Source organism: Dermacentor andersoni, chromosome 8 (genome assembly GCF_023375885.2).
Source record: "Dermacentor andersoni chromosome 8, qqDerAnde1_hic_scaffold, whole genome shotgun sequence".
NCBI lineage: Eukaryota > Metazoa > Arthropoda > Arachnida > Ixodida > Ixodidae > Dermacentor > Dermacentor andersoni.
This window is the reverse complement of record NC_092821.1, coordinates 92614367-92635375: the sequence shown is the minus strand read 5'-3', so window position 1 is coordinate 92635375 and position 21009 is coordinate 92614367. Positions and strand designations below refer to the sequence as shown.

At 44.9% G+C, this 21009-nt stretch overlaps 1 long non-coding RNA gene across 1 annotated transcript; it reads left to right on the top strand.

The window, feature by feature from the left end:
• The first annotated feature begins 2517 nt into the window (after nt 1–2517).
• LOC126529351 (uncharacterized) lies at nt 2518–7670 on the top strand. Its single transcript, XR_007599210.3, has 3 exons — nt 2518–2913; nt 4009–4110; nt 7080–7670. It is a non-coding gene; the product is annotated as an uncharacterized lncRNA (long non-coding RNA).
• The last annotated feature ends 13339 nt before the right edge of the window (nt 7671–21009 follow it).

The following is a 21009-nucleotide window of genomic DNA, read 5'->3' as shown; positions in this document are numbered from 1 at the left end:
ATAGTTTTTCAACCTACTATTCTCCAGTAGCAAGTCAGATGCAAAAATCTGAAGTATTTAACCTAATATGCAAGAATTGCATGAAAGTTTTGTGACAGCTAGGCTATGAAATAAAGTTGATTGAATGTTTAAGACGGTTCTCGTAGCAAGCGTCCTTCATGTTCATCGCAGGAGATCGCCTGGATGCTCCGCTTCGCCTGTAGTTTGTGAAATAATCTACTTATTTTATATATCTGGCTTCTGCAAAAGTGCAGACATCAGGGCTTTTGTCACTGGGGATGATTTGAAGTTTATGATCTGCTTGCCGGTACAAGAGACTGATTGATTTTGCTGCTAGCACAGTGCAGTGCGACTTTTACCACACAGCTAGGCACTAGAACATCTGGCAGTGAGCGCACTGTGGCTTATGCAGTTTCTAAAATTCTTTTCCTTGTACCCTTCATGAAATCACCTTTTTCAGTACAAGAAAGTGAGCATTATGGCTTCTAGTTGTAATTAATATTATCACAGAAATATGAGCACTATGTTACCTGTGTTACCAGCAGGATGTTACCTGTGTGTGCACTCTACATTACCTGGCTGTGTACTCTCTCGAGTGCACATCCAGGAAACAGAGTGCACCCAGTAAATATCTTTTAACACATGCTACAGATAGCTCCTCTATCTGAAAGATGTATTAGCTACTGGCGTATCAAAATAAAAAAAATGAGGGGGGGGGGGGGGGGCGCCCGCCCGATCTATATTGGCCGCATTGATGGCGACGCGCCATCAACAGTACATACGCACATCAAAGCCTCATGCAGCGAATTATCTATCACGACAAATAACAATTGCGCGGCGGCTGGAGACGCGGTGGCACGACGCGTAGTGTTGGATAGTTTGCGCTACATGAACCGAAAAAGAGGGGGGCCCTCCGGGGCCAATCCGCCGTTTTGCTGCGAGCGTACATGAATATACAACCTACCATTTAAGTAGCTGCTGGCAGTGTTATATTGGTTTCATGACAGCCTCATTACACGTAAATATCTAATAAGTACGTTACGATTGTCTCTATATTACGCTCGTAAGATTTCTTTGCAGTCGTCAGCGGGAAATGCCAGCGCTGCCACCTCCAAAGCTGAACTGGAGCTGCCGCTCACTTTCAGAACGCCTAGTTCGAAAGAATCTAGTGAAATTGAATATCTGTAACATTTCTGATACTCTAAACTGAAAAAAAAAAAAAAAACTTGACCATTGGGAGACGCTGCCACGGCTCCACCTCAAAACCGTGGTCTTCGAAGCACTTTGTAAAATGTTGCTTTTTCCACGCTATTTCTTTTTTCAGCCGTCGGCCTTGTCATGATACGTTTTCTCTACTACTCGCGCAAATTATACACAAAAGTTCGCTCACTAACCAATGCGGAACCTGCGGTCAATGCTATAAGTGCCTTTCTTTTCAGAACTGCGTGCGCTTGCTGTAGAAAGATAGCAAAGTGGGCGAGTTCGTTACGATTCATCGTGCTTTTAGCAACAGCGCAATAGCAACGCGGAAACAAGGAACAATCACCCCGAAGAAGCAGCGCCGTGTTGCTGTGTTTCTTCCTTTTGTCCTTGTCGTTTTCGCGCTGACCACAAGTACGAGTCATTGCTTTGTTTTAATTAGCAGGGGTAGAAGTAGGGCAGCGCGGATCCCGTAAATGCTTGCTTGGGCGTACAACTGAATAATTTATAATTGTCAGTTGGCTGAGTATGAAAGTTGTATGCGGAGTATGGCCGTATTTGTTTGATTACGCGAACGTGCAAGCAGTACGCCTGTTTCACTTTGGGCGAAGTTCCGCTGCCGCTGTAAGCCAGCCATCGCCACGTTTTTTCGCCTTTATTCCTTACGCTTCGAGGAAATGTGGTTCCAGCTATTCAAGATAAGGCCTCACATTCTCAAGAACACGCCACTGGGCGCCATAAGAAGCGTGTATATGTGTGGTGATTCGGAATTTCTGATCGGTGGGTCTCGCAGCTATCGCGGCTTCCAGTACACCGTCCGCCATCCCAAGAAGACGGAGCTGCACATGCTGCGCGCTGATTGTCTCGTGTTCGCCGGCAAAAGTTCGCACATAGTTCGTCTGATATCTCTGCATATGCTTTAAAAAAACAAGGCACACCACGGCACTTCAAACATCGATAAGTTGTGTTTAAATAGCAGCCTTCCATCCAGCTACGACTTTCCCTGAGTAAGAAAATAAATCTTGAAGGCCGTGCTTTTGCAAACTGCACGCCCTGAAAGCAAATGTAGATCTCGGAGGCTAAATTGACTTGTTAACCGCAGTACAGCGCTGCGGCAGTGTGAAGGTTAGGTTGCCTCGGTTGCCTCGATGTGCGCCCGCTCTCCGCGGGCGCACAAGAAAATGGCGGCAGCGCTAGCAGACAATGTGGTTGTCCTCACCCTAAACGGAGAGCGGGTGCGCGCGCATCTAGGCACCCTAGTGACGGTTATGCCCGGTAAAATTACTGGATGATATATTGAGCTGGGTCACGTTGCGTTTGTGTGAGCGGTGAGAGTGCTCGTTGCTGTTACACGGTAATTGAATCATATTTTAGAAGTGCCTAAACAAACTGTGATCCGTATCGTGTGCATCAACCATCAGGAAACCTCTGGACTCGTGTAACGCCATTAGTTCGCCTTATGTTTCCTGTGATACGCTGGTGTCTTACGTGTACTACAGCGCCCGTACGAGCTGCCTTTGTTCTCGCCTGTCCGCGTTCGCTCGTGAATTACCTGGTACTGTGGCTTCGAATTATAGTGCGTGGAAGAGTTTGTTGAAAGTTGTGCTTTTGTGCGGTGGTGTTCATCGGCAATTCGACAGTGTCCGCGCTGGAAAGAGCGTCGTCGCGTGGTGCCTGCGAGACGAAGGAGCGCTTGCTGTTCACATCTTGAAGGTAAGCAGGTCTGACGCTTGCGCGCATTCTCGCAGCTTATGGTTCATGTAGTAAACTTTGTGCAAAGACAACAGAGCACTTTCGGAGAGTATGTTGCCCATGTTGTTGTGCCCATTTAGCAAACCGTTTCAGGATGGGAGTTTCCGTGAAAATTATTATTTCTTACCGCTTGCTTTCTGCAGTGATTTGCTACCACCGCTGATTGTTGAGGCTTAATAGGCAAATATTTACGTAAACGCTGAAAGTTCCTGTTTTCTCGGTAGTTTCCCGGCAAGAAATTCTTCCGTGGATATCATTTCTGCAAATTACGTGTGTAATGCATGTAGGTGTGTCGTGGGCATCGCGAGTTGGAACGCGACTGCGGTGTTTTGACAGTGGAGCAGATATTTGCATGTGTGAAGATTATTTTATTGATACAGTTCAGTTTGAAGCCCAGCTTCGCGAGAACCTGTCTGCATTGTTTCTGTTCTTCGTCGTGTTCGCGTATTTCTCTTCTATATTGCACGGCAAATATAGACCGATGTTACAACAGCGAAATTTCTTTTTAATCGATGCATGTCAATAAGGCGCTCGTTTTCATTAATATTTTCATCTGAAGAACATGATGTCAGCTCCTGCGATTGTTGTCATAATATGTGGGTTGTAGCACTGCGTAAATAAGGGCTGCGATTTTGTTGCGATGCTTTCCGCTCGATGTTTGCCTCTCTTGTAACCCACCGTCCACGGCTGGCTGTACTAGTCAATAACGATGGCGGAATGTCAGTCCGACCACTGAGGAAAAGGAGTAGCATCGGAAAAGGCATCGCTACAAAATCGCGGCCTAGGTTTTAGACCGCTCATAATCGATTCTTTTGATTCACTACGTATTTAGGTTTTGGTGATAATTTCCCAGGTAGTCTGGTGTGAGCTGCTGGTTTTATTACCGCCTGAATTTTACAATATAACAATGTAAGCACATGAGATATAACTACGAGACATCTGTAAAACAGGCACAGATTTATGTGTGAGTCTCTTTCTTTCAATGCCACATGACACTGTAAATCACACGTTTGAAGCTTCACATCACAATAAATTAAACCTTTCTTACTGTTGAAGGTTATGCGGATTCTGGAGTCAAGCCTACGACCTGTAGGAACCTGCTGCACTGCTACATATTGGATCGCACAACGATGCACTTGACCTGCATGCTTTTACAAGGTGCGTAAAAAACTGTCGCTGCACTTAGTTGTAGGATATGCTTGTGCAATAAGGAATCATTTTTTGTGTGTGCCATTTCCAGGATTTCTAGTAGCAGATCACTTGCACAATATCTTTTATTTATCCGAGGAGCCCTCAGTTGAAGCACTGTAACTAAATTTGGTCCTTCTGAGACAAATATAAACAAAGCTGGAGTGACTATGCAATATATTCTCTATACAGACTTTATTATTCGAGCCAGGTTGCTTTTTTAGAAACATCATTGAGGAGCATGAGGGTGTCTATGAGCCACCCGAGAGAAACAGAAGGCTGTGGTTACCTGAATTATTATGTAGTCGCTACTCGCACTAGTACCTGCACACCTAAATTCTTCCCTTTTCTCGGTCACAAATATGCATTGCATACCATAATTCATCTGCTAAAAATACCCCCATCAAGACAATAAAGTTTGCTGCTCTATTAGGTAGCTGCCAAATTCCTACTCACAGTATGAGTGCTCAATTTTTCAAGCAAACAACAAGCCATTAACCTTTTAATGTGGCAAGTTCAATGTGTGCCCCAAGAGCTCGTCGGCTTCAGAGTGGAAGCCAGTCTCTTTTATATGTAACAGAAATTTCACTCGTTGATAATGTGGTATAGAATGCTGCTGAATCATAAGTCAACCCAGTAAAGTAGTTGCAAGCCCACATGGTAGCACAGCTGAAAGCGGAGCATTCTCTGTTGCATTGCATTTTTTTCTCCGTTTCGCTGCACTTGTTCATTTGATAAGACAAAGCTGGTCCTATGCCATCATCTATCTCAAACGTGGAGAACCTTATTTTACCTTCTCATCTTCATTACTTATCTGCCTAATACACAAGCTTCCAGGGACATGCAAACAATGCGGAGTACTGCCTAGAACTTATGCATTCATCTGTGGTTTGTGGTACCATACGCTCACCACCTTAGATTTTCGTTATGTTACATGGAGGCTTGCTTCATGCTCGAGCTACACTGCACTAGGTGCAATTTTGAAACAGCCACTTTTTGACATAGTGTAATTATTTGTTGCACTCTCACTGAATTTATATTTTCTACTGTGAATAATGCGCTCGCGGTGATTGTACGAAAAGGTTTTAACCACCTAAAGACATGGTTTAGGCAGAAAGTCTCCTAAGTAATGCTGTCACACAAAAGTTGTATAACAATGCGCTACGTCGCAAGATCCATACATAACTAAATTTCTGGCTTTCAAGCCCTAGCTTTTCAACACAATTGTGTGTGCAACAAACATCTTGCTTTTTAACCACTATTCTTGTAGTGACAGACTTTTGTCTGTTTAAAATAAGCGCTCCAATCGGTCTTACTATGTCCGGTTAATTCGAATGGATTCTTGACTGTTGCTGTAATGGTGGCGGCTTCAAGGCCAACTAGATCTCCCAGCCTCAGTTGAAAGCATGGACACAGTGGTTGTTTCTTTTGATGATTGTTGTACGTGTGACTTGGCAGTTTGGGTTTCAACTTGTAGTGGTTTTGATTGTGGTGGGTTAGAGATGAAATGAGAGCTCATGGCATGTTCTGCACTGCACAATGCGATGCTTTGGCTGGCATCCTGTATCTTAGTTTGTCTTGGACTGCTGTCTGATTTGTTGAGCTGTTGGCCATATTCTTATGAATACAAAGCTGTATACTGGGCTAGGCAATCATGCCATTGTGCTTATTAGCAACACAAGATATACACAATAATATTGTCAGGCATGCTGAGGCATGTGGGCTGGCGCTATGAGCACACTAGGGAAAGCACACCAATGATGGCATGGCATGGTAACGCTTTTCGCTTGCACCGCTGTGGTGTTATCAGATTAAGGTAGCAACAATGACATCTAGGCTTCCAGTTCCTGCACTTGCAATGCAGATACTAGAGTATGCTATTCGCTGGTAGTGGAAGTTTGCAAAGCATTGGTTACATACTAAGCTAGCCCGCCTGTTAAACACCACTGCTGAATCTAATAGCAGCATGCAGTTGCAGGATATCAACGCAACTGAAAACTCTTAAAGGATACAGCATTGATGGAAGGTATTGCTTAATACAAATGTCGATCGCCTCCCACATTTTGCTCTATGACGAGCACGTGATGAAGTATAATGCAGTTCGTCTTAGATTAAACACCAGTTAACTCATCATTTTTCTGTTCAGAAAGCATAAGATTGCAATAATGTATTCACATGAAGTTTATTGATAGTGTGTCCAATTTTGATAAAAGCCTAAACAACTCGCCACGCGAATAACACCTTTTCATGCTTGTGAAGCAGATGCTGCTACCATTCAGTTTGCTGTAGGTACACATACACAGCATGTTTGCCCGCCACCTTCTGTGGCATGCTGAAGTCAGTAAAGTGTTGTGCTAAATGTTCAGTAGAATGCACACCTGCAGCCTGTAACTGACAATAAAGATGGGTAAGAACTACAAAAACTGTGAAAATGTGAAAAATGCACAGGATATTGTAATGCCTTTAAATTTGGCATTAGAATGTGTGCGCAACTAACTTTTAACCACAGCACCTTATGGCATAGACAGTAGTGTTGCTCGATGGGAGGCCTGTGATATTAGCAAGCTTTCCTGGTAAATATTGGCAAGTTCTTGCTCACGGCATAGGGAGGGCCTCAACTTTGGGAACCTCGATGCTTGAGGTAGCTAGCACAATAAGGTTTATTGGCCAGTTGCCTAGTCCTAAAGTTCATGTAATACTTAGCAGCTGCTGCAATAATGTTTAAAATAATTTGTGAGCAGTTTCATACCTGAGTGGAATGGCAGATAACAGCGCTCAAACAACAATTAGTTAAAAGCTTGTTTGTTGCCCTGATCTTTATATGTGCTATTTCTGACTGCTGCAAGTTTCTTAGCTGTGTGCATACAGGCCAAGCTGTTCTTGCTTATATGAATATTTTTGAATAAGTGAAAAAGATTTCCTTCTGTTTTGTTTTTCAGGTGCCCTGTGAGCTCTCATCCAAGCACCGCATTGCAGAGGTCTGCTGTGAGCAGACGTGGCAAATTGAAGTAACATACAGATAGTCCAATAAAATACTCGTAATTTCAGACAAACCTTTACAAAGTACAGTGAAAACTTTCTTTTAAAAGTACAAACACCAATACAGCGTGATCTTTCCATCCAAACATTACATTTTATATTAGTAAGAAAGACATAACTAGAACAGCAGCAGCACTGCGGTGAGGAACGTACAATGGTATTCCAAGTGTTATACTGAAATATTCTATGAAGTCTAATTAGTTTGTAATTTTACAACAAGTTAGCATGAATTTCTGTGCCATAGCAGTGTTCTAATCTGTATGCTGCATCTTGTAGGGAACAGTAACCTTGCAATCTTCATCTATGCATGTCTACATAAAATACAGGATTTAATCACTGGGGCCACATAAAGGATGCATAAAGGTGGAACACACGAAGGAAACATAAAAGCAGTGGCCAAATTTCAACATGGAGGAATCATAAAGGACGGTAACATAAAGGATACACAAAGGAAAGACACATAAAGGAAACATAAAAGCAGTGGCCAAATTTCAACATGGAGGAAACATAAAGTACGGTTACATAAGGGATACATATAGGGAGGACACATGAAGGAAACATAAAAGCAGTGGCCAAATTTCATCATGGAGGAAACATAAAGGACGTTTCCTCATGTGACCTCAAGGAAACATACAGTAAACATAAAGGACATAACCATTTTCATAAGGGGGGGCAGCCAGCGGTTATTCAGAAGAAAATTCAGTTTTGTTCGGAATATTAATGCATCTTCGACGCGTACACGTCACTCTGACGCGGTGAGTTTTTGAAGTTTTGTGACGTCTCGTAACAGGCAGGTGAAGTGGGTGCTGCCCGAAAACGTTTGACCAACAGCCGAGGGCTAGTGCCGAAAAGGCGTCGAATCAGAAATAAATATTTTTCTTTTGTTCGGTCAAATCATGCATAATCAGTGTGTACACGTCATATCAGATGGGGAGCTATCGCGGTTTTCGTGACGTCGCGTGACCTACAGTTGAAGTGGGGGTGGCCCAAAAAAGTTTTTGACCAACCACGGAAGGCTGATTGCAGAATTGGAATAGAAATGTTTAGAATAGTTTTACGTTATAGCGCCCTAGGTTAGTCTCTTTTTGTTTGGATGCTCGGAAGGAAGGAAGGAAAAAGTGGAGAAGGAAGGCAGGGAGGTTAACCAGTTTTGCCTAACCGGTTTGCTACCCTACACATGGGAGCGGGATGGGGGGGATGAAAGATGGGGAGAAGAGAAAGAGGGCACATAACACCACACACATTATTTCAATGGGCTCTTGAAAGTACAACGCTTCTGCCTAGTGTCCTACATATAGAATGCCGCTGCTTCAAACACTGCAAGTGACAACGTTTTAAATACAGAACACATATATTTTGTCGTTTATGCATTTTGTTCATTATTAACAGGTAATTACATTCTTGGCCACAATCAATTATATTTGAACCAATTATGCTAGGTTTATTCGCTGTCACATGACGTATTTTTTGAAGTCCCCAAATCCCTGATATTGCAGCTGTCCTTACGCAGAAACAACTAGATACGCAGCTACCAAAGTTTGCACATAGAAGAGTTATGACCTTATGAATACAGGCTGCGAAATGCAAGCTTTTCTGTTCAAGAATGTGAGGAGTTACTGCGAAAGAAGTAAGTGTATTACATGAAGAACACTAGGCATATACGTGTTAAGACGATAGAAAAGACTTACCAATCACTGACAATGGTAGGCTGTGGCTGATAGCGTACATCAGCACGGTCTCTTTGGGGACTTTCACTCATGTTTAGCCACGGCGTGTATCAGGCTACAATCCGACTAAAGGAGCTCACCAGAAACCAGGCAGGTTGTGGCAGGCGCGACACATGCGGGACAAAACGCTCTGTAGGAGACACTCAACAACGCTTGGCTCCATCGGCAAGAGAGCAGCTGTGTAGAGCGAACATAGCTAAACGGCTTCGTCATCCGCTGGTGGAATACAACACAGTGGAATGATTGCCGGAGAAATACAACCGCAATAGGCAGCAGAAAATGAGACTAGTAAAATTGCAATGGAGTTCGCGTTTAAGTTCAAAACAAGAATAAAAATAAACGTCGGCAAAGGAGACGGAAATGAGATCCCTTCACTGAGAGACCTTCGGACGACAATCAACTGACTTGTGACTTCATATCACAGCGGAATGAACACAAAAAGAACTAATTAAGCAGAAGTAGGGTGATCAAGTTCTTCCTTTTCCAGAGTTGCAGTGCGTAGGAAAACGTACCACAGGCCTTGAACGATATGGAGAATATCGCGTAGATAATAAACTGAAACTGAAACTGATATGGAGTATCGCGTTATCGCGTAGTGTTGCACTGGTTTCGCTGGCTCGCAACATTCGCACAAACTGCAAACAGCAAAGAATTCAACTTCCATGTGATGTCGCGGGATGCCCAAACGGTCTAGGCCACTTGACCAAACGACAGCTGCAGCGGCGAATTCACGGCTCTGTCTTGGCTCGGTACCGCCGTCTGTCGGACTACGTTTTACTCACCGACGGCATCAAAGGGTTGCGATAGCGTATGCAACGTCACCACTCCCTCGGTTGGGTGGTGGGAGATTTGAATTTCGAAAAAGGTATGCGGACCCTTCAGGTTCAATTTTCTCGTAAACTCAGTCTTTTCTTGGCACGAAACAAACATTGTGAGGTTTCTGGAATGGTATCAAAAAATCCACGTCGACTTAGTATTTGCCTTTAGTGTCCCTTTAAGGCTGTGTTCGCGATAGTATTGACGCCTTAGAGATTCGCGAGCACTAATCTATCACTTTAGCTTGACTTAATATTTGTTTTTAGTGTCCCTTTCAGTAGCCCGTGTCGCAGAAAATCCGGTGTAGGCGCCGGCACTTAGCGTCGGACGTCGATACGACAAAAATATTTTCGTACCACGCATACCCAGGCTGTTCATGTGAGGCACGAAATTCACTGAACAAATTGAATTTCTCGAGCTCAAATACGTCGAAAAATGGTGAACTACGACTAATGCACACACTACAGACATGATAGCTCTCGGATTGTAATTGGAATATACGAGAAAACGTAATTATGTTACGCGAGAACTTAACGAAACCCCTATTCCAGCGTTTCTACAATGCACAGACCGAGACGGCGTCCGCTGTTTGCGCACGCCGCCGCGTAAGTATGTCAGAGTCCACGGAGCGGCGCGCCCGCTTCATTGAGACACTTCCAGATGACGCTCGACTCCGCCGCATTGTGGCCCATGCAAGAGGCCGCGTTTAGACCAGAAAGCCCACCTTCGTGCATAGCGTTCGTCGCGAGTGTGTCCCGGTAAACATTACCGTTACATACGCTGCAGTTGCGGGGAAGCGTGAGAAGCAGTCGGGGATCTTTGAATGCTATCTGTTCCAGTCTTAAAGGCGAAGCTTAAGCGTCCTGCAAATCTTTATTTATATTCAAATACTGCATCCCAATTGAGGGCTATTGCAGGACTGGGATACATGTGTAGGTACGAAGTAAAAAGAACAAAGAAGTGGTACTGAATAAAGGAGCCACATGGCAGTAAACGCCCACATGCGTTCGTATATTGTAGTGCGGTACACAAAATCTACAAAATATGACAGTGGTAGTTCACGGACAGAACCGGGTATCTGGTTCCAGCATTTGACAACTCGCGGAAAATAACTGTGTTTGAGAAAGAGAGAGAGAGAAACAACCTTATCTGTCCCATCTTAAAGTGAAGAGGGCTGCGAGAAGAAGGCGAAGGAGGTTATCCTACTCACGGTAGGCCTCCTCCACCACCTCAGCCCTCCTCAGCATAGCTTCCTAAAGTTCGAGGTTGTAGCTGCGCATGGAAGCCTCCCACAGCTCCCTACTACTTAAAACTCTACAAAGGTTAGGGGGAGGGGAGTGAAGTTTGTTAGAGCGCGCAAAGAAAGGCTTGAGGTTGAGACAGTGGCCTCTTATAGCTGGAAAGGCGCTGTCAGGAACGAGGTCAACAGCGGATAGTCAACAACATGAGTCAACAACGGAGTGTAGTAGCTTCAAAGAATCAACGTGCCCCCTAATGTACAGTAAAGGTAAAAATTCCTAGTCGTAGCAATGAAAAATAAAAGCAAACGCTTTGCTTGTACAGTTTCGATGTTCTTAATGTAGCACTGCTTAAGTTTTTTATGCACTAACAATTTAGTGTTCTTTGGAATTTTCGGAAACGTGCGTCTCAAATAACTTGATTTTTTGTAGTGATTTTTTTTGTAACGTGAATGAATATGCTGAGGCTATTTATTGCATGGATGTCGCCAGTGAAGCTAGCTCTTAGGTATTTGTACCGACGTTCAAGGTGAACTGTACTGCATTGTTGCGTTGTTGCGTGCGTACTCACGATGTAAAGAAAAATATCTGTTCGTAAATGATACTGTACGGTGGTTCTTCAAAATTAATACGATTGTGGCAATCCTTACACCAGGTCTAAAACCCGGTGAAGGACTTCTGAGGTAAGATGCGATCTCCAACAGAAGAAATTACCGGGTAAGGACGTGCTTGTCGGCATAACGACCGACTCTTGATTTGATATTGCGGAAAAGGTCACTTATGAATGTTAAAATTGACAAGAGTTCCAGAACAGAGCCCTGCGGGACTCCTTGTGTTACCTTTGCAGTCTAGAACTTAGTAGAATCAAATGAAACGAGCTGAGAGCGAGAGTTGCGGAAGCTCGATATCAAATTCAATCAAATCCATCACTCGACGATTATTAGAAGTGGCGTTTAGTTTGCACAGTAGCTCGCCGTGAACAATGTTATCGAAGGCTTTTTGAAAAATCTAAAAATGGCGCGTCAATTTGTGTGCCAATGTCGAGGTAGCTAGAGTTGTCAGATGTAAATTCCACCATTTGTGTTACTCCGCTGAAACCGCGACAGAATGCACATCGAGTGTCAGAGAAAACGTTACTGGATTCAAGGTATTCTATGATGTGCTTGTGTAGGATATGCTCCAGTAGCTCACCAGAGCTGGAGTTTAGCAATAATGCAAGCATCATTTACGTAAAGGTTGTCCTTGCACCCACTTTCATGGCTGTTAGGGAAAGTTGTAAGGGTAAGGAACGTATGGTCTGCAAAGCCAGAAGCACTAGTTTATTTGTGTCGATCACTGCAATATTTATTGCGAAATATCTGAACTTGGAACTGGAAAACGATTCCTTTTAGCCATAACAAGTTATCTTAACTGGCGTCGATACTCTAGAATAATTTCAGTACGTCAATTCACTTTTTACTTGACGGTGCTGTTTTTATTTTCAGGGATCGTACACCTCCTTGAAATCGTTGTGAACCTTTGGAACTCGGAAGGAAAAAAAAAAGATTCAAGGGCCCTTAAAACTCCTTGAAGATAAATGTGCTCCTCGAATTCTTTGAAAAATTTGGTTGGGGCAACTTTAGTACATTCAAAATAATGCATTTCGCATACCGGCCAAGCCACTAACGCTGTCTATCGGGCCAAAGATGCTAGATATTTTCTTTCGATTGAGTTGAACGATTACAATGTGGCTGTCCACAGCCACAAACGTCGCCACAGTCGCTCGTTTAACTCACCGTTGCTATTGTAGCGCTAGACAAAGTCAGGTCAAGTGACAAAGACATGCCGCTATTTTGTTGTTTTGTTACTTGGTTCACACCACATCCTCTGTGACTACATTTCCGGGCCCCAGGCTCTTGAAATGCTTGGCGGAAAGCAAGACTCAGCCATTTGGCTTTAACGTATGACGAGTATCGTCGGTTGAACTCGGACCATCATGCGAGAAAGACATGGTCATTATTAGAATCGTGAAGTCAACTATAAAGAAAGCCGACCTGAAGAGCTTGAAGCGTCTGTACAATCCAGCAGCAGCCTAGCTGTAAAAACATTGCAGCTAAATAGAGCATTTTACTACATTTAAGTGTTAGTCTACGAATAAGCTTTATTTCTCCCTTCTTGAAATTTGCCTTCAGCATCCTTGAACTGCCCTTGAAGTTTACTCAAATGTTCATTTTTTTATTTATTTTGCATACTGTCAAGCGCCAAGGCATTACATAGGGGAGTGGGGCACATGCGTAAAACAACAATAACGATTACAACGAATTTATATAACGCAAGTGACATGTGTAGTGGACGTAATCATTGAGAAAGGAATTAACAAGAATACTGTGAAATTCAAATTATGTAAACGTAGGAACATTAGAACTGGACAAATAGAAAAATACGGTGCTGCAGCGCATGGGCAAATACAGCGCGTGGTCACGTGGTCGCAGTTGAAGAAGAAAGGAAACAAGGTTCGGCGGAAAAGTGCATTGTCTTCGACTGAGGCATCATCAGGACGCTGGTTCAATTCGTTCGTTGTATGTGGAAAAAATGAACAAAAAAGCCTGTTTGTGTGACAGAGAGAGAGAGCGAGAGAGAGCAAATGATAATTGAAAGGTAGGGAGGTCAACCAGGACTGAGCCCGGTTGTCTACACTACACTGGGGAAAGGGAAAAGGGGACGGAAAGATTAAGAGAAGAAGAGAAAGTCCACTGGCGATATCATTCGGTCACTCAGTCCGGACCACAGACGGTTACTCAATCCGGTAGCTTTCAAATATCGCAGCAGCGCTTTTGTGGCTTTTTGTGTGACAAAAAGTGTCTCTTACTTTATGAAGGTAATCATCTGCACGAAGCCTGCACTTTTCATCTCAAACTTCGATCGACGTTGCCTGACTTGTAAATAGCAAAGTATCTATCGTAATGCTCTACCTCTTGCATTAAATAGCCAGCGCATTGCCATCTGTCACGTTGAACCAATGTTGCGATGCTGCTTGCTTATAAATAATACCAGTATAGATTGACAGTTTGCTTGCCTCGAACAATAAAATAGGTGCACAGAAGCTTCAGGCGAATTGCTTGGCAAGTTATGTCTATATACACTTATATTCGAAGGCCACCAACGTGGCTGTGACGTGTGCACTGGAGAAAGTGTCTGCTTAACCGTAAATTCATTGGTTTCAATCCACACAGGGTTGTTATAGCTGTAGTTGCTTTACGATTGCATTGTTCGTGTTTCCGCTGATGTTAGGAAACACGAAGAAGCGCATTAAATAACATGGTGACCACACGATTTTTTTTTTATTTGGGCGTCTGGTCCGTTATTTGATTTTTTTTAAGGTGCCATCCAGCCCTAGGGTGCTTATATTCGCACTTGTAGTGTGCGCGTCCGGTATGGTATGGTATGGTATGACGAACTGTATTATTGTCCTGAAGATCAACCCTTCAGGACAATCTTCACAATCTGCACGACGTGGGAGCCGCAGGCGGCTCCCACTTCGGGACAGTAAGGAGAGTATAAGGTGACAAAAAAGAAAAAAAATTCACACCCTTGTGGGCGTGAAAATTGTAACAGTGTATACTGAAACGTCGTGTACCTCCGTCTTTTTGTCGCCTTGTTCTGTTTGCGCTGTACTGTACGTGATACCTTACCGACTAGCCCATCAGTATTTCTCTTTGCATACTGCAAGTCGAACATGTGGCTGAGGTAAGTATCAAAGTGAACGCAAAACCCTCACCGCGGGTGTATCAGATTGTATAATAGTATTTGACGGAGGTCTGCAGAAAGGGTTGCAAGCGCGCCGTCGTCTTTAATTCAGAGCCTGTTAACTTCGTCCTCGAGTGCTACGTAGCAATATCGGGGATGGCAGACGCGCTAAGGCGATATCGCCTGAGAGAAAGCGACAGTGTTCTGTGAGACAACTGCTCTGTGCCGACACTCACTCGGGCACCTTTCACAAGTACTTTGCTTATCTCACCAGAATGCCTGCCATTGTTTCATGTTAGGTGTGCGGCATCGAGGAAACTATCGCAACACGTTCTTTGCCGTTTAAGTTGCCACAGCGCACAGGGGCGGTCGTTTTTGGAGCAGACGGTTCTCGAGTACCGCCCGATGCAAGCGTCCTAATAAAATGCAGTCGAGGCGCTACTCAATTTCCTACCATAAAGCAACCTGCGTGTTTGATTGACTCTATCACTACGGCATTTTCCCATTCCTTTGTACTTTAACGTGAAGTGAAGATTTCATGCCGAATATTCCGCTTTTGTCGTCATCTCATTCTGTTTTGCAAAGATGGGCTCAAAGAGAGGTTTCAACAGAAGCGCGCCCACTCCACACTCCTCAAAAAGTTATGCAGGTCCCACGCACCAAGCTAATCAGTTATATAGAAGCATTTTGCAGGTACATAGCCGGCCACCCAGAATCATTAGGAGTTCTGTAAAGCGTTACCAGGTAGACCAACGTTTTATTGCGATAGAAATTATACGGACCCTCCAGGCGCATTTCCGCCGCCAACGTCGGCGTTGCGGTGATGGTCCGTATAAAGCCCAAGTGCGATAACATCGTCGCCGCGTGCCATGTGCTGTACGTGCGAATGAAAGCGTGCGAGGTTGAGCCGACGATGGTGGCTCAATTTCGCGCGCGCAAGCGAGGAAAGCGGCGAGGTAGCGCGCCGTCTTCCATCCATGGCGCACGGGGTAACGCAGGGCCGGGAGTGAGGGGGGTTCTACTCAGGCGGCGTATGGCGCGGCCGCTCGGGCCCTGTCTTGAAAGTGATCTGCGATGGGGGACACAGTGCGCCGAGTGCTGGTAGCTTCCTGTGCGCTGTGTTCTCGCCGCTTAGTTCGCGTTGAAGTGAAAGGCAGCACGACGGTCACTTCACTCGCTGCAGCTGCCGCGCTTCCTCGCCCCAGCGTTTTGACAGCCAGCGTGCACGGTCACAGAGTGAGAAATGTTCCTGTTTGCTCGTGCGCGCGTGGCTCCATGCTTGTTGATTTAGTTAGTAAGCGAATGTTTACAAGTTCGTACGGCCGATAAATATTCTATCCTTACTTCGTAAAGCTGTCTACTATTCTCATTTAAAACAACGCATAAAGACACGGACAAGGGAGGACACAAGACGAGCGCTGTCCGTGTCAGCGCTCGTCCTGTGTCCTGCCTTGTCCGTGTTTTTTGGCGCTGTTTTAAATATGAATGATCCGTACCAACTAGCTCTCACCCAAGCCCTTCTACTGTCTACTAATTTGCTATCACAATCGATGCTCCGCCTTTCCGGCGAAACTGCGACTTTTTTGTGCAAGGCTAACAATTGTACACGTTGCGAATGTTGTGACGAGACGACGGTGACGATCAGCAGTATGTCAGCGATGGCATGACGACTACTTCCTTTGTACTCCGGTGAAGGAAGGTTGCAACCACGCCCATTAAAACCTAGGCTGATCTCGAAGGCGATACAATGTTGCACGACGTTTACGTAGCACTCGGAAATGCAAACACATGCGCAAAGGGCGTTACTGCGTTGTGAGATATGCTTGCAGTTTCACACCCTTCTGTGCTCTCACCGCATAAGGTTCAGCCGGAGGTCTCAGGAGAAGCCGAAAAAAAATTCAGTAACGATTTAACAGGAATTGCGAAAGAAATGCTCTAGCATTGCGTCGCACCTCCTTGAATTAGATATTTATTTTAATACTAATTAATTTACCTCAAATTACATTTCATAGTTTTTGTGCGAATGTACTCCCCATAACCAGAAAAAAGGGATATCAGATTGTTGCAATTTTCCTCCATTTCGAATGGTCTTTGGCCCTGTGTGTGGTTATCTTCCGCATGCCTATAGCAACAATGTAGACTATTTTCTGACCAGTCGGTAACGTGTAAAAGAATTGACCAACATTGCGATAACACGGGCGAGATAACCTCTTTCTTAGTGCCACCAGTGCCTCTTTAGCAACGAAAAGAGAACTTTCAGCAGCATCTCCCGATCAAGGCGTACACCATTTACACTGTATTTCACTAACGGAAATGCGTTGGCGGGGCTGATGGTTTACTATACCAAGCCAATGGTAGCCTTATATAGATTAGAGTGGTCGAACAAAACGTGCCCTTGGAGACAACGCTGTGACAAAGAAACTTGCCTTCTTCAGAGCAAGTCCCGCTGCTTGCGTGATACGGCCGTCAGCATAATTAGGTCCCGGGGTCTGAAACATGTGCCCCGCGAGTATTACGCCACTTGCGCAATCCTCGCGATTTGAACGCTCCTTTAAGGTGCACACTTCTCGAAGAGTGGTAGAGTTACTCAACGATGATTCGTGCCATCCACGTGTGCATTTCTTATCGTTAACAGTGTGCGACTAGTGCTGTCCTGAAGTTGGTGATTTCCTTGAGTGCACAAAATTTGTCCTGATGAAAGACAAGTCCAAGCTGCACCTCAGCCATAGGCGTCGACTACGGAGAGCGGGGGGGGCGGGGGGGGGGCGCTCAGGAGTCTGACTGCCCCCCGAAGCTTTCCGGGGGGGGGGGGGGCAGAGCCCCCGGCGATGCCAAACCGTACCCCCCCCCCCTACCCACAAAGTGTCATTACCAGAGTTCTGTCACCCACATCATTATAGGTTTTCTTGCCTCTACCTTTTCATTGTGGCTAAAGGCTTATTGCATCATTCTTGGCGCAGCGGACGTCACGGCCTTTAATTCATACTTTTGCTTATTTCTGCAAATCCTGAAAATAGGAGGACAAGCAATTAGAAGTACCACCGGTGGCTACCTCATTCGTATTTTCTGATTTCAACTTTTTTTTTATTGCGATAGCAATTATATGGACACTCCAGGTGCATTTATGCCGTCGCCGTGATGTGCCGTATAAATTACAAGGGCGATAAGATCTTCGCCGCGCGCCGTATGCTGTATGTGCGTGTAAAAGCGTGCCAGGGTGAGCGGACGGTGGTGGCTCAATCTCGCGCTCGCGAGCGAGGAAAGCAGGTAGGAAGCGCGCCGTTTTCCGTCGCCCGCACGCCACGGAAGGTGGGAGGGGGGGGGGTATTCTACTACGGCGCCAACTGCGTGTGGCGCGGCCGCGCGGCGTTTGTGTTGAAAGTGATCTGTGATGGGGACCGAGTCTAGGTGCATCGGCGGCTCGTAGCTTCGTGTGCGCTATGTTTTCGCCACTCAGGTTGCGTAAGCGACAGGTAGCAAGAAGGTCACTTAGCTCGCTACTGCTGCCGCACTTCCTCATGCCAGCGTTTTCAAAGCGGGTGTCCGCAGTGATCGAGTGTGATGTGTTCATAACTGCCTGCGCGCGCGTGACACCAGCTTGTTAACTTAGTAAGCGAACGTTTACAAGTTTATACGGCTCATAAAACTACTATCCTTACTTCGTATAGCTGTTTACTAATTTGCTATTGCAATCGATGCTTCACCTTTCGGGCGAAAGAGCAACTTTTTTGAAGAGAAGGAGGTAGCCAACCAACAATTATTTATAATGGTATGGATAGCCCATGCCTAGATAATGAATGTGTGCGAATGAACGAACGCGCTTCAAATTACTTCCGGTGCTTTTTTTGACCCTAAAACAAAAAAAAAACCTGTAGGCTTCAGCGACTTCTTCGGCGTGTGAAGTGCACGTGAACGGTATGTGTCTCAGTATTGCTTCTCTTCCTAGTAAGCAATGCTAACGACTCATGAAGAAGAAACAACACTGCTAATAATTTACAATATTTATTAGGGATGGGAAAATTGCCGCCTTCATGCGGATTTCATAAACACGAGGGACGTTTTCTAAATAAGTTTCGTTGTTTATTTTCACGCGCAAACGTTATTGCAAAAAAAAAAAAAGAAAATACACCATGGCATCGTAAACTACTCACCTTGCACTATTTTTCCATATGGTCGCCACGTCGCCGCCTACAACGAGACATTTGCCATAGTGTGTAACCAGTCTGAAGAAACCATTCTGGTAACGCTCGGTGCCCTGCGAAGCAAAGAATTGTCGCACAGCCTGCTACTCCTCGGCATTGTTTTGGAAGTGACGTCCCGAAAGTGCGGCTTTCAATGCAGGGAACAGGCGCCCATTCATACCAGATAACAGCACGCACTTTCATTGGCGACCACGTGGTCAGCACACATCTTTCTGCCATCGTGATTTGTACTCGAATAGCCCCGGGCACCGCCGGTCTGCTGCTACTCTCTCTTCGATGCTTATTTTGTTGTAGCGCAAGCTGAACGACAAGGACAACAGAACGGCACATGTGACACACACAGCTCTGTGTGTGTTGAATGTGCGAATCATAATCAACAGCAGTCATGCACAGCAGCGCTTATACTCGGACTCACAGTAAAAAAAGGAAAAAAAAGAGCGAGGCTGCCGCTTTTTTGGAAAGGCGAAGCAGAAATAGTGATAGCGAAGTATAAGACAATTACACGAAGGAAAATCGTACCACCAAGAGACGCCATATACTTGGTGGTGCAGGAAGAATTACACTGTTAAGTGGAACAGTCTCATACTATGAGGTCTTGTAAATACGCATATAAGTCCGTCACTTCAGTGAACAATCCTTCGATGTCACACGAAGTTTCTTCAAGTGCGACGGTTATTAAAGGTTATATATATATATATATATATATATATATATATATATACATGGAATATGTAGGGGGTTTGGAAAGCTGCTCGGGCCTCAGCCATTCCCCCCCTTCCCCGGACAAATAAAAGCTTTCCGCCCGTGACCTCAGCTGTAAAATACACATTATAATGATGCTCTTTGTAATTATTAAAAAAAAAAACGGGGCTTCTCAAAGCGGTAAATTGCCAATTTTCCTGAGGTTTTCGATTCTTCCGCTCCCAAGCACATCAATTTTCGCTTCATGGGACGCTGTACAGTATGCATGTCGCTAAACAAATGATTCGACCTCGAGACAGCTGAAATCAACTAGTCAGTTATCAGGCATCTTCACTACTAAATCGCCTACGTGATTATGATTACGAAATTATGGAGGATTCTAATAAATCATACAAATCTCTTCTCATTGCGAACAATAACGAGTTTGCCTGCATACGTAGTATAAATTGTCTCTAATATGGGGCCCTATAACGTAAAACTATTCCAATATGTTTCTATTCCAATCTCCTGACGTCAAATTTGCGTAACCACCAACGCAAGCACCGGGCGGTCACCCGCAGGGTTGTCTGAACAGACCTATCAAACACTCCCCTCGTTCATAGGAGGTCACTTTTGTTTGCTTGAAAAACGAATAACATTGCCTACACTGAGCGGCTTGTCGTATCTAATTGGCTGACAAGAGGCGAGGAGAACGCTCAAGTGGAGAGGCATTCGATGGGGCCGAACCACTGCACTGAAAGTCGACAACCGGATGAAGTGGGTGGTGCCGGCGTCTACGATTGGTCGGCTTTCCCTTACTTAGCTTGCTGTGGCTGGTCGAAAATCGCGGCGGCATGCAACGGAAGCTCAAGAATGACGCTAAAACGGACCCTCAGCAAAGAAGAGTTGGCAGAACGTGGTCGTAAACGTGCTGAAAGTGCTCGAAAACGTTACGCGGCTATGCAAAAAGTTAATTATATGCAAATAAACCCATGCTTTCCGGTAGGTGCGAGTAGCCAGTGCCTGGGCGATCGGCGGCAGCCATCTTTTATTCCTTTCGTAGCGGGGCAGCCTGCGGCTATTCAGAAGAAAATTCAGTTTTGTTCGGCATATTAATGCATCTTTATCGCGTACACGTCACTTTGACGCAGTGAGTTCTTGCGGTTTTGTGACGTCGCGTGACAGGCAGGTGAAGTGGGTGCAGCCCGAAAACTTTTTACCAATAGCCGAGGGCTAATGGCGAAAAGGGGTCGAATCAGAAATAACTGTTTTTCTTTTTTCTGTCAAATCATGCATAATCAGTGTGTACACATCATATCAGATGGGGAGGTATAGCGGTTTTCGTGACGTCGCGTGACAGACAGGTGAAATGGGGGTGGTCGAAAAAAGTTTTTGACCAATCATGGAGGGCTGATAGCAGAATTGGAATAGAAAAGTTTG